The following is a 14,716-nucleotide window of genomic DNA, read 5'->3' on the forward strand; positions in this document are numbered from 1 at the left end:
TGCTGAAACTCTGTTCAAATCCAAAGCTCAGAATCTTCATCTTCATCAAAGCTCACTACATTGCTGTTGTAATATATTAGTGAGATTAAGCTTAAACGTTAAGAGAAATATCACAGTTGTGATTATCGCTTTTAAGAAGCATTTGTAATACTCTTAGAATTACATTAAGTTGTAAGGAACTAGAGTGATCGTGTGGATCAGAATACTCTAGGAAAGTCTTAGGAGTGAACTAAGCAGATTGTAACTAGAGTGATCGTGTGGATCAGTAGACTCTAGAAAAGTCTTAGAGGGTATCTAAGCAGTTGTTCCTGGAGTGATCAGTGTGTGATCAGAAGACTCTGGAAGACTTAGTTGCTGACTAAGTGGAAAACCATTGTAATCCGTGCGATTAGTGGATTAAATCCTCAGTTGAGGTAAATCATCTCTGCGGGGGTGGACTGGAGTAGTTTAGTTAACAACGAACCAGGATAAAAATAACTGTGCATTTATTTTTTATCTGTCAAGTTTTAAAACTACACTTATTCAAACCCCCCCTTTCTAAGTGTTTTTATATCCTTCAATTGGCATCAGAGCGCCGGTTCTAAGGTGCAAGCACTTAACCGTGTTTAGAAAAGATTCAGGAAGAGAAAAACGCTTCAGTAAAAGATGGTTGATGAAAGTGAAAAGTCTACACCTACACCTGCATCTACATCTGGCTCTGCTGAGCAATACAACGGTAACAATGGTTATACTAGACCGCCGGTATTTGATGGTGAAAACTTTGAATACTGGAAAGATAAACTGGAAAGTTACTTTCTTGGTCTAGATGGTGATCTATGGGATCTTCTAATGGATGGTTACAAACATCCAGTAAATGCCAGTGGCGTAAAGCTGACAAGGCAAGAAATGAATGATGATCAGAAGAAGCTTTTCAGGAATCATCATAAATGCAGAACTGTTTTGCTGAATGCTATCTCTCATGCTGAGTATGAGAAGATATCTAACAGGGAAACGGCCTATGACATATATGAGTCCTTGAAAATGACTCATGAAGGAAATGCTCAAGTCAAGGAGACTAAAGCTCTAGCCTTAATCCAGAAGTATGAAGCCTTCAAGATGGAGGATGATGAAGACATTGAAAAGATGTTTTCAAGATTTCAAACTCTTACTGCTGGATTGAGAGTTCTTGACAAGGGATACACCAAGGCTGATCATGTAAAGAAGATCATCAGAAGCTTACCCAGAAGATGGGGTCCTATGGTGACTGCATTCAAGATTGCAAAGAATCTGAATGAAGTTTCTCTGGAAGAGCTTATCAGTGCCTTGAGAAGTCATGAAATAGAGCTGGACGCAAATGAGCCTCAAAAGAAAGGTAAGTCTATTGCATTAAAATCTAATATCAAGAAATGCACTAACGCTTTTCAGGCTAGAGAAGAAGATCCTGAAGAATCAGAATCTGAAGAAGAAGATGAACTGTCTTTGATCTCCAGAAGGCTAAATCAACTCTGGAAGACCAAGCAAAGGAAGTTCAGAGGCTTCAGAAGTTCAAAGAAATTTGAACGTGGAGAATCTTCTGATGACAGAAGATTTGACAAGAAGAAGGTCATGTGCTATGAATGCAATGAGCCTGGACACTACAAGAATGAATGTCCAAATCTTCAGAAGGAAAATCCCAAGAAGAAGTTTCATAAGAAGAAAGGTCTTATGGCAACCTGGGATGAGTCAGAAGATGATTCAGACTCTGAAGATGAGCAGGCCAACTGTGCGCTGATGGCGACAGAAGATGATGAATCAGAATCTACATCAGAATCAGATTCTGAAGAGGTATTTTCTGAACTTACTAGAGATGAGTTAGTTTCCGGTCTAACTGAACTTCTGGAACTCAAGTCTCAGATTAGTCTCAAATACAAAAAGCTGAAAAAGCTATTTGAATTTGAAACAAAGAAGCTTGAGTTGGAAAATTCTGAATTAAAAGAAAAACTTTTAAAATTATCCAATAATGTTGGATCTCCTTCTGATTCAGAAAAATCCACTCCTAGTCTAAACCATATTCTGAAAGAATATGATTTAAGTTTCAGGAAGTTCTTATCTAGAAGTATTGGCAGAAGTCAGCTAGCTTCTATGATATATGCTGTGTCTGGAAACAAAAGAGTCGGCATTGGTTTTGAGGGTGAAACCCCATACAAACTTGAACCTGTTGATGAAATGAAATTCACATACAAGCCATTGTATGATCAGTTCAAGTATGGCCACTCTCATGATATTAGGCACACTTCACATGCTCAAAGTTTTCACATAACACACACCAAAAAGCATGTGACACAACCTAGGAAATATCATGAAACTCACATTAAGAATTATCATGCTGTTCCTCCTATTGCTTACAATGTTAAACCCAAGTTCAATCAAAACTTGAGGAGAACTAACAAGAAAGGACCCAAGAAAATGTGGGTACCAAAGAAAAAGACTATTTCTTTTGCAGATTCTCTTGGTGACAAAGAAGATAAAAGTCAACATGACATGTCTCCTGGACTCAAGTTGGTCTCAATACTTGAAGGGAAGAAAGATTGTCTTTCAAGTTCCGGTACTTAAATCTGTTGAAGAAACTTTGTCTGAAGGAGATCAGAAAAGATAGTTTATCAGTCTTGAAATCATTTGTCTTGTTTGTTTCTCAAGCAATGGTGTTTCGTTCTTGACTATTCTAAAGGCTCTAAATGCTACAGAATATACAAAATTGAAACATTGATTGTGGACGAATCAATAAACATCTGGTTTGATGATAAACCTGTTTCTGATGAATCAAAGAGCTTAAGAATTTCTGCAGATACAGTTTTGTCTTATCAGAAGCTGCAGAACAAAGAAGTGAACCTCCAGAAGCTGTGTATATCAGAAGTAATGGATCAGAAGATCATTCAGATTTATATCAGCACACTTCAGAAGGAGTGTTTCCAGAAGAGTAACTTGATCAGATCAGAAGCAGTGATCAGAATCTGAAGGCGTAAAGTCTATTCTGAAATTTACAGCTGTCATCTATTATCTGATGGTGAACACGTGTCTGTACGGTTAGTACAAAGCGTGCAGTTGAAAAGACGCTGACCTAGGTAACTGTATTAAATCATGTCATTTACTGTGTTCTCTCTCCTAATGTCATTTCTCATTAAATGCATAATGATTTCTTTTTAAATCTTTTAAAATAACCCGCTTCATCTTCATTCCCTCTTTTTCTCTCTTTCTCTCTAATTTGTGCATTCACTTTGTTGCATTTCCCTTCAAACCCTAGTTTTCTGATTTGATCTCAAAGCATTATCATCATGAACTCTTCCTCTTGCTCATCTTCCTCAAAAGAAAGACTTACTTCTTCACAAATCCTTCTACGAAATTATGAGTATGCTCCTTTGAAAACTTGCTTGATACCCACGAAGGACTTGGAGGTTTTATGTGAAACTGCTGTGGATTTCAACAATCTTAAAGCGAATGGCTTTAAGTGTGATGCAAGAATCCTTGAGCAAGGATGGTCCAAGTATCTCAATAGATTGGTTGGTCCAATTTATCCTGATCTTGTGAAGGATTTCTGGGTACATGCAACGGTTACCCCAACGGCCATCATTTCATTCGTGCTAGGGCATGAAGTGGTTATCTCTGAAAAACTGATCAGGAAGCTATACAATCTGAATGATGAAGAAGGTTGGTCTGGTTTTCGGTATACATCTGTTGATTGGTCAATAGTTGAAAAACAAATCTCTAAGTCTTCTGGGATTGACTCTAACAACACAGGCACCTTGAAGCCATTTTATAGAGTATGGGCTGAGATTATTATGGGTTCTCTTCACCACAGAAAAAGGATGCTCTCCTCATCTTACATCAGTCCAGACCACAAGCACACTCTCTTCTGCATTGGCAAAAAGACTGAGATCAACATCTCTCACATTCTGTTTGAGAATCTGAAGACTTCAATCCTTGAGTCAAGAGAAGAGGAAAGGGCGAAGTACCCTCATCTTCCAAGAACGACTATTCCGTTTGGAAGAATGATTTCAGACATTATTACTGAAAGCAAAGTGCTGGACTCTATCAGAAAACTCAATGCATCCCATTTGCTTGGAGTAGTTCAAGGTCCCATTTTTAATGGTGTGGATCTGTTCAGATTAGAACTCATTAAAAATGTACCTTCTGTGTGCCAAAGTTTTCCTGACATTCTTTCGAGAAGAGTTGTTGCTGAAGGTTTTGCCTCCCTGTTTCAAGAAGAACTGCATCAGGTTGTCAAGTCTTACCTGGAAGATTGTGTTAGGAAGCAATCAGATATTGATCCTGCTTGGATCCGTGGCAGATTACTTCCGTCCAAGGCTGATCTCCTGAAGAAGGATCAGAAGGAACTAAAGGCTAGGCTAAAAAGAAAAGCCCAAGAAGATGAGGCTGAGAAAGCCAAGAAGTTGAGGGTCACCTATGATCCTGACAAGGTGGACTCTGAAGAAAGAAGAGATAAAAGGATCAGAGATTCCTTTCGCAGAACCAGATCTTCTTCTTTTGTACAAATCTCCAGAAAGGTTTTTACTCCACCTCCTTCTGTCCCTAAACCTTCTCCCCAATCACCTCCTTCTGAACCAAGAGTAAACTTCACCTTACCAAATCCTTCTCCATCATCCTTCTCCTCTCCCATTCTAAACCCCACACCTTTAAGTATTCTTCCCCCAACTCCTTCTGATAAATCTTTCTCACCAATTCCCTTTACAAACACTCCATCCTCGTCTCTATCTATCATTTCTGATATTCCATCCTCATCAATCATTCTCTCAGATATCCCTTCTTCCTCATCCACCGTACCTCCACCTTCTATATCCCATCCCTTACCTACCAGAAAATCCAAGCCTTACTGTCTTCTCTACCCTGACTACAAATTCACCTTCAATCCGCCTGAACCTGAACCCTATACCTACCTGGAACTTTTCAGACATGAGGTGATTAGCAGTCTAGACCTTCTGAAGGATGCATTTCTAAATGGTCTGGATGATGTTTCTACAAGAAATCTCTGGAGAAGATTTCGCAAGGATTTTCAAGTAGAAGCAATGGGAGTACAGAAAAGACTAGTGGCTGCTGCCCCTGGTTACTCTGGTTACCTTCTAGAGGAAGATAATGGTATATACTACCATCCTCTCAGAAATTGTGTTGCTGCTGAGGAGAAGCCCTTTGTGGATGAATTGGAAGTATTAAGACTGGCTGCTGAAATGGAAGCAAATCCATGCAGGGATATGGTTATCTTCATTCCTGACTATCCTGTTCTGCTCGGAGACTTCAAGACTCTCTTTGACTATCTGAGGGAAAACCCGTCTGTGAAAGACCCAAGCTTGGTCATTCCAGAAGTTGTTGACCCACCAGAAGTTGAAGGTCCTTCTGCTCCAAGGAATCTAGCTGCCATTCTTCAAGCACTTGAGAATGGAGAATCTGAAATTCCTGCTGCAGAATATGGAGATGCTTCTATGCAAGAAGCAGATGCTGAAGATCATGTTGCTAAAACTGTTCCTGTTGAGGAAATCCCTGCAAATGATCTATCTATGGAAGCTGCAGATCAACATGCTATTCCTGTGGTTGAAAGCGTTGAAGCTTCTTCTGATGAATCTTCTCGTCTTGCAAGGACTCTAGAAGAAATTCAGAAGAGACAGGATGAGCAAAGCTCAATCAATGCTGAGTATAGTGCTTTCATGGTGAGGCAAGAAGGACACAACAATATGGTTCAAGAGATGCTGACCAAGATCTTGTCAAGACTAGGGCCATCTTAGATTGAGTCTGTGTTGTTTCTTTCCTTTCGTTGCATCTGTCTTTGTGCATCTGATCTTTCTTATCTTCATGTACTTCTGTACTTGCTGGTTGAACTTCAATGAAATCATCTTCTTCCTTCGTGTGTTTCGTTTTGTTTGTCTCTGAATCTTTTTAGTTTTTTGATGATATGACAAAAAGGGGGAGAAAGATAAATGATAAATGATTTGATTTAATCAGTTGCTCTCACTAACAAGAACTGCAAAGTTCTATATGGTTTAAGTGTTTTGCAGGTATAAAGAAGTGAAAAGAATCTTCAAGCAAACACAAGAAGCAAAACCATGGAAACTGAAGCAAGCTGAGTGCTGTCAAGCTTCAGAAATCAGAAGCAAGAAAGAAGAATGAATCAGAAGCACTGATAATAGAATTTGATCCATATTTGTCTATTTGTTCTGACAAAATTCTATTTGCTCTGATACATATAATGTTATGGCTCTGATACATTATTTGCTCTGATACATTATTTTAGCCTATATGGCTCTGATTCATATAATGTGTTCAAATATACATTTTATGTTCTAACTCGTTCATGCTGACTTTTGTCGTTTAGTTTTTGTTCTGTAACATTTCAGGATGTAGAGATGCTCAGATGATGCTCTGGTACATTCAACAATGTTCTGATACAAATCTAGCATGAAGTGATGTTGGTAGAAATTCAAAGCTCTGAAGCTATCCGAGGGAAGCAGAAATCAGAAGCTGCGAATGTTCTAAAGATCCAGAAAACTCAAGTTCTGAAGCTGTCCTAAATGGAAGCAGAAATCAGAAGCTGTGAATGTTCAGAAGATCAAAGAAATTCAAGTTCTGAAGCTGTCCTAGATGGAAGCAGAAGTCAGAAGCTGTGAATGTTCAGAAGATCAAAGAAATTCAAGTTCTGAAGCTGTCCTAGATGGAAGCAGGAATCAGAAGCTGTGAGTGTTCTAGGGATCTAAGGAAATTCTAGTTCTGAAGCTGCCAATGGAAGCAGAAGTCAGAAGCTATGAATTCTCTGAAGACAAGAAGCTTATATGATCGTCTCTACCGAAATAATCAGGGAAGTCTTTTATTAAAGTTCTTCGAGTATTTATTTCAGGGGGAGATTATTTATCTCAGGGGGAGATTGTTAATCTCAGGGGGAGACATATTCATATGCTTATGCTATAGCTGTGTAATTTGTCTTTTGCCGTCTATTCTTTCTGATCGCAAATTCATATCATTTATATATGTTTTTGTCATCATCAAAAAGGGGGAGATTGTTAGAACAAGATTTGTTCTGATCAATTATCTTAGTTTTGATGATAACAATAATATGAATTTTGCTTAAGATAATATGGTACTCTAATCCAATGCAATTTCCTTTTCAGGAAATATATAAAGAGTACGCATAATTCAGCGCTCAGAAGCTTTGTCTCAAGGGTTCAGCATGCAACATCAGAACATGGTCTGGCAAGACATCAGAAGATGGTCGAAGCAGAATCAGAACATGGGTCTATGGAAGCATCAGAAGAACAAGAGAACAGAAGCACTGAAGTTCTGATGGTATCACGCTCAGAAGCACTTCAAGGTCAGAAGATCAGAAGATGCTATGCACCAAGCTGTTTGACTCTGATGATATTCAAACGTTGTATTCACAAACATCAGATCAGAAGGAAGTACAAGTGGCAGGCTACGCTGACTGACAAAAGGAACGTTAAAAGCTACTAAAGGCTACGTCAGTAGACACAGCGTGAACAAGGCTCGAGGTAGTTGACAAAAGCGTATAACATTAAATGCGATGCTGTACGGAACACGCAAAGCATTAAATGCATTCAACGGTCATCTTCTCTAACGCCTATAAATATGAAGTTCTGATGAGGAGCAAGGTTGACGATTTTAACGATCCTGAACAATACAATTCAAATTAACTTGCTGAAACTCTGTTCAAATCCAAAGCTCAGAATCTTCATCTTCATCAAAGCTCACTACATTGCTGTTGTAATATATTAGTGAGATTAAGCTTAAACGTTAAGAGAAATATCACAGTTGTGATTATCGCTTTTAAGAAGCATTTGTAATACTCTTAGAATTACATTAAGTTGTAAGGAACTAGAGTGATCGTGTGGATCAGAATACTCTAGGAAAGTCTTAGGAGTGAACTAAGCAGATTGTAACTAGAGTGATCGTGTGGATCAGTAGACTCTAGAAAAGTCTTAGAGGGTATCTAAGCAGTTGTTCCTGGAGTGATCAGTGTGTGATCAGAAGACTCTGGAAGACTTAGTTGCTGACTAAGTGGAAAACCATTGTAATCCGTGCGATTAGTGGATTAAATCCTCAGTTGAGGTAAATCATCTCTGCGGGGGTGGACTGGAGTAGTTTAGTTAACAACGAACCAGGATAAAAATAACTGTGCATTTATTTTTTATCTGTCAAGTTTTAAAACTACACTTATTCAAACCCCCCCTTTCTAAGTGTTTTTCTATCCTTCAGCTTCAGGTAGAGTCGATTTACCAGCGATTTGGTCATATACAAACTTTCAAGTTTCACCCATAACCCTGATGTCGTCGTCTCCTTTGATACCTGCCAGAGAACCTTATCACCAAGGCTCAACAAAATTGCGCTGTGTGCTTTATCGATCATATTCGTCTTCTCCGCTGCCGTCAATTTTGCATTCATGGCTGCCTCTCCCTTCAACGCTTCCAAACAACCCTGCTGAACCAGTAGGGCTTTCATCTTCAAGCGCCACAGACCGAAATCATACACTCCGGTGAGCTTTTCAATCTCATACTTTGTTGAAGGCATCTTCTCCATGCTCACCGCACCAATTTGTTGTGAATTCAATGCCACGAACAAAGTATAAAATAAGGGATGAATAAAGGACAAGGAAGAAGAGGAACACAAGATTGGTTATAACTGCTATTCTTTTACTTTCTCTTAAAACAAGATTACAAGTTTACAAGAATAACAAATAACCTCTCTCACCCCAAATTAGGATTTGCAGCTTAGTAATGATGAGAGACTAGTATGCTATTTATAATAAAACCTAACATACTAACTAATGGGCTTTTTTCCACAAGGCCCATTACACAAGCCAACTTAATAAACAAGCTAACTTAACAAATTAGGGTTTAAACACTAAAACCTAATTTAACATGCTAACAACCCTAGCATCTTTAACACAAGCATGTGAACAACCTTCAACTTCATGCTTAATCCTGTCGAACTAAGAAGCTACCCTTCGACTCACAGTATTCATCAAGAGATTTCCAGAACAATTCTTGGAACACTTTTACGTGGACAATTATAAAAATGCTTCTGTATGAAATAATTAGATGTGTACGTAAAATAATCTCTTTTGATATTCATAAAATAATAAATATAAATAATACACCTGATCTCTACGAGCAGAACAGGTGGCCAGCAACTGTGAGAGTTGAACTTCAGGACGGTTGAGAGAAAAAAGGGGGTTGTACCTACAAGGCTCTCCGATGTCAAAGTAAGTGTTCGGACAACAAGGTACAACAGAAAAGTGGGAGATTTTGGGTTGAAATGTGATTACATTGCCCCCTAAAGCTAGAAGGCTTTTTATAGGACAATTATGTAACGGTCGACTCCATCTTTTGAGGGCCTATGCGTGATTTGCGGCCAAGATACGCTGAGAGCTAGCCGTTGCCGAGCAAGAAGCTTCAGCGTACTCGGTCCTAACTTGCTATTGCCCGAAACGTGTCGGGGAAGGCTGTCGCGCATTTGGGCCAGAACGCATTGGTCCAAAGAGTGGATTGGGTCAATTTGAATAATTGGGCCAGTCTGAAACAACACCCTACATGATAAAAGTTACTAAAGTTTAAATCATGTACTAGTGTTTGAACAAAATAGTCTAATTATTGTATTGGTAGGACATTTCATAATTATTGTTGTTTGGAAGGTTGTGTATAAATACATTAACTCCTAATACAAAACATAATTACCTGCAATTAAAATTATACTCCTTTATATTTAAAAAAACGATTTACATAAATTATAAAGGAAAATCCAAATTATTATTATAGTATATCCCAAAATAATATATGATTATAAAGTCAATTATTGTTTTTAAATGATATTTTGCATTTAGTGAAGAAATTTTATTTATAAAATAATTTACACAACTTCAATTTTATTTAATCACAACTAGTTGAACAATAAAGTTGTAAAGAACCTAAAGTATGAGTCCTTTTTTATTTATTTATATAAAACAAGTAACGAATTTCAATTAATTAATTAAATTGTAAGAAAATTTCACTGGAAATTTATTAAAGAAAAACAAAGTTTTAGCAATTATATATAATAGGTATATAAAGTTAAGAAAGAGTAAGGAGGTCTTACTTAAGTGTAGAGATGAAAATAGAACATCGGAGTATGTAAAAATAGAACATCGGAGTATTATGTTTAAGAACATAGGAGTACCATATTTATAATCAAAGCACATGGTGTTATCTTATGATTTTTTATCTCCAACTATACTACTTGCCTAGTTAGTAATTATCACCTATCACTTCTCAATTAATACTTTCATCATTATTATTCGTTCATATCTATCGTTATCTTCTTCCATAGTATATTTTGTTTTACACGTATAATTTCTGGTGTTATGTGACACTGATAAAAATGCCTGAAATAATTTTTACTGATAATAAAATCCTTTTTTCGATTATTTTATACCGCGTTATATAATAAAACGGTCGAAAAAAATAAAAAATTATTATTTTTATTGTTAACTTTTTATTAATATACTAAAAATAATTTATGTTCATCGATAAAAATTTGTTATGAACATAGATTATTTTAAAATTTTAAGCGGGTAAAACTACTGTTTATTGGAGAGACCGGAAATTAATTTCAAAGAGAAACTATTTTTATTTTTAATTATTTCATAAATAATTTTGTTATTCTACCACTAAAATTTTCTTACCAAAAAGTGGTTGTTTTTTTTTTTTTAAATTAAGACGGCTAATTTTACCGAACATCAAAGAGACTGAAGTCAAGATTTTTATAAAATTTCTATCAAGAACTACTAATGAAATAAAAATCCTAAAATATTTTTAGCATAACTTGAATTTATTTATATAAATACTATTTAATTTTATATCTGATCATATTATGTTATAGAGGTGCTAATATACTATAATCTTAAAATATTAATTTATTTTAAAATTACGGGTCTTACACTCTTGTACTCAAAACAAACATTAAACCAACAAAAAGGGAGCACCTAATGCACTCCACACTAACTAAACCAATACAACAAATAAGCATGGAAATAAGACAAATTAAAGGCAAAATATCATTAAACTAATTACTAAATAACGATGTATTAACTCACAAAATGTGGGTTAACACCCCTATGTTGGTAACGCGCTGGTTAAGAAGATTAGTTCGTTTGCAGAGTAGCTTGGAAGATGTAATCTTTCGTTGTTTACGTCGAGTCGGGTCATGCTCTGATATGTAACACTCGGGAAGGGATGAACGTTTGGTTGTTATAATTTGGATGTAAAGTGTTTTGATAACATGAATATGAATATTTTCCGCTGTGTATTACAATGCGAAGTTTGATATTTAAGGAAGTTTATTTTGGTTCATCCGAATATAAGTGTTATGTATCAACTTGTTTAACCTGGGCATGTTTTGTTGTTTCGAAGAAAAATGTGACATCCTATTCTTATGTTTTAATTTTTATACTATGATTTTTTTATTATAATTACCGGATAGAAATGGGGTGTTAGAACTTAAGTGTTCAATCCTCTTCCACCTTCAGATCACGAATGGAGAACATGCCAATCTATCTCTTCAGGTTTAAGAAGATTGAACAAGGGCAGTTGTTGTACCCCAAAATTTGCCCTCCATATTTCAAGACAATTTGCCCTCATGCTCATAGGGTTCTCAATTGCTCAATGGTACTCAAGGTTTCATAAGACAAAGCCTCCTCCAAAGCAATGGACATCTAACTAGGGTTTTGATTTCTTCAAATGAAATTGAACTTCCAAGGCCTCAAGTGGACTTCATGGTGTCTCATATGTCTCAAAGTATCTCCATGTTAAGTTTCAAGACTTAAAACTCTAGATTGTTCTGTCAATTGCTCAGATGATAAACATTCGATTGTATTGGGTAAAAAGTCAACTATGGTCAACATAAAGTCAAACTTCAAAATTTTTAGCCAACATCAAGGTTTTGAAGTCACATTCATCATTTGATCAAGGGTTGATCATGATGCAAAGAAATCTCAAATTCATCAAAAGGCAAAAGTTATCAAATTTGGATTTTCTTAAGGAGAAGTCAAATGAACTTTAACCAATCAGAACTTTCAAATACTTCATTAGAAATTCCTCAACCAAAGCTAATTTTTAAGGAAATTCAATTCTCTACAACTTTTTCACATTACATGTCATTTTGAAAGTCATCAAAAACACACATTTTGCCAAAAATGTTTACAAATGGATAAAGGCTTTAAATGAAAGGATGAACAACAAGGAAGTTGTAGGAGACATCTTGAGGTTTCCAAAAAGTCCAAGATCACCCTCATATGATAAAAATTGAGCAAGTTATGAGATGCACAAGTTGGGCAATTTTAAGAAAATTCATGAAAGTCAAAATGGTAAAACTTGAATTTATCTTTTAAGGTCTAAACGTGATTTTGACCTTATCAAGGACCCCTAAATCTATTCATATATTTTTGGTGATTTTTTATTTCTTTTTATTATGATTTATTCAATTAAATTTAAAATAAATAAAATAAAATACCAATTAATATAGTTTAGGCATGTAAATATGATTTTCAAATCAAATCATGAATCTAAAATCATATCTTTGTGATGGAGAAATCATGTGACAATTGTTGGTACATGATTGAGCAAATATGGAAGCTTTTCATGCGAATTTCCAATCAAATCACCAATCATCCAATCTCATTATTTCTTTGCAAACAAGTTGACCTAATTCACTCTACTATAAGTAGACAACAATTTCTGACCATGAGGGAGGAGGACAAAAAATTCTTGGTCTATCAACACTATTCCAAATCGCAAAAAAGCTTCAAAAAACAGGGCAGACTGGTTTCGATCTTGCATCCATCTCCAAGTTTCCTAAGGATCAAACAAGCATCTAGAGGTTGATCGGAAGCTATTTCAATCATCACCAACATTCAAAACCTCGTGAATCACTTCAACCAAGTGTCACGGTTTGTTTACTTTTTAATTCGATTACATTGATTCACGCATCATAAACATGTTTTGATCATATATTATTGTTTGTATGAATGTGTGTAATGTCTCTGGATCATTTGTTTTGAGAATTAGTGCAGGTATTATGAATTTCCATGGCTAGGGTTTGTTCCTCGTAATTTTGGGGAACCCTGGCTAGAAGTTTGATGGATGAGTAAAAGTCTTTCATCAAAACATAAATGAATAGTGTTTAGTGCGTGCTTAATTAGTTTGAATTTTTATGGTTTTGTTTTATTATGTTATTTTTAACTTTTTAGGTTTATGAACAAATTTCCTATGAATTGAGTGTAAGTCATTCCTTAGCGCACCAACGTGGAGCTTTATCCTGTGACTTCAAGGGGGCGGATTCAATTCCCACCCCACACAATTTTTTGGCTTCTTATTTTTCTTTGCTGATTTCACATTCTGTTCTAATTTATCAACCGATAATTAACATAATCACAAACCTTCACTAACCATGAGTCATTTGTTCAAAACCTCAATGATAAGGGTTTGGCCAAATAATTAGGTTTAGTCTTAATTTTAGGTTTAGGATGATTAATTTAAATTAGGTTTTTAGCCAAATAATTAATTAATTTAATTGAGTTAATTAGATAATTAAGTTTTCTTGGCCGAATAATTTAATTAATTAACTTAGTTAATTATGGTTAATAACCTTAGGATTTAGATTAATTTAGCTAATTAGGGTTTATTAAATTCGACTTAGGTTTTAATTAATTAGGTTTGATTTCAATTAATTAGAATTAGGTTTCTATTACCCCTAAAATTTTTTTCAAACATTAACTTTCTTTTTCTGATTATTTATTTTCTTGCTATAGTTAACTGTACCTATTCGCTGATGAATCCGCAAATGCACGGAAATATCGAAGTAATATAAAAGATTTTTGAACCACAGAGACCAATGTCAACCTACTGTAATCTATTGTCGCTTTGAAAAGTTAAGGCCAATGAACGTTTGATAAGGGGAAAACTAACAACTAAAACTGAAATAAAACTAAGATTAATATGAATATAAGAAAAGGGAGACTGGAACGTGGATTCCGCGTACTTCAGGAACTCTGTAATCCGTTGGCTTAATAAAAATGTCAAAAACATATTTAGTAGAAAATATTAGCTTAAAGACTAAACCTCACACTCTCCTTGTCTTGAATAAAGTCACGCTCCTTAACCGTAGGATTTTGCTCTCGCTCGCCCACATAAATCAAGGAACGCGTTTTGAAAACTAAACAAGTTCTAATCAATCCTAAAGCGCTCTCGCTGTATTTAAGATTAATGCCTATTTTTTAATATCTGGTTCGACCCCCACACTCTCGCAGTGTCGGTTCGAACTTTAATAGATCTCTCACTCTCGTGACGAAATCGTGGTAGGTAACCTTTCACTCTCTTGACAAGGTTACCTAAATTAATATTAAAAACATAAACCAAAACATAATTTTATAATAATAACTAAGACAACACAATAATTACCGAGTCCCGTCAGAGATGACGGTCCTCACACACCGAACTCAAAATAGTTTAGTCGGACATGGAATTAAGCGTAAACATATTAAACATACGGATTGAAATTAAGAAGAACATGGCAATTAAATTAACGACTATAAATGAAAATAATAAGAAAGCACAAAATGAAACCTATAAATAATTGGAAACTAGAACTGTAATATACTGGTTGACTTAAATCCAACATGTAAATTAATACAGAAATGAATCCTAGGACTATA

The sequence above is a fragment of the Vicia villosa genome, linkage group LG3 (assembly GCF_029867415.1).
Source record: "Vicia villosa cultivar HV-30 ecotype Madison, WI linkage group LG3, Vvil1.0, whole genome shotgun sequence".
NCBI classification, from domain to species: domain Eukaryota; kingdom Viridiplantae; phylum Streptophyta; class Magnoliopsida; order Fabales; family Fabaceae; genus Vicia; species Vicia villosa.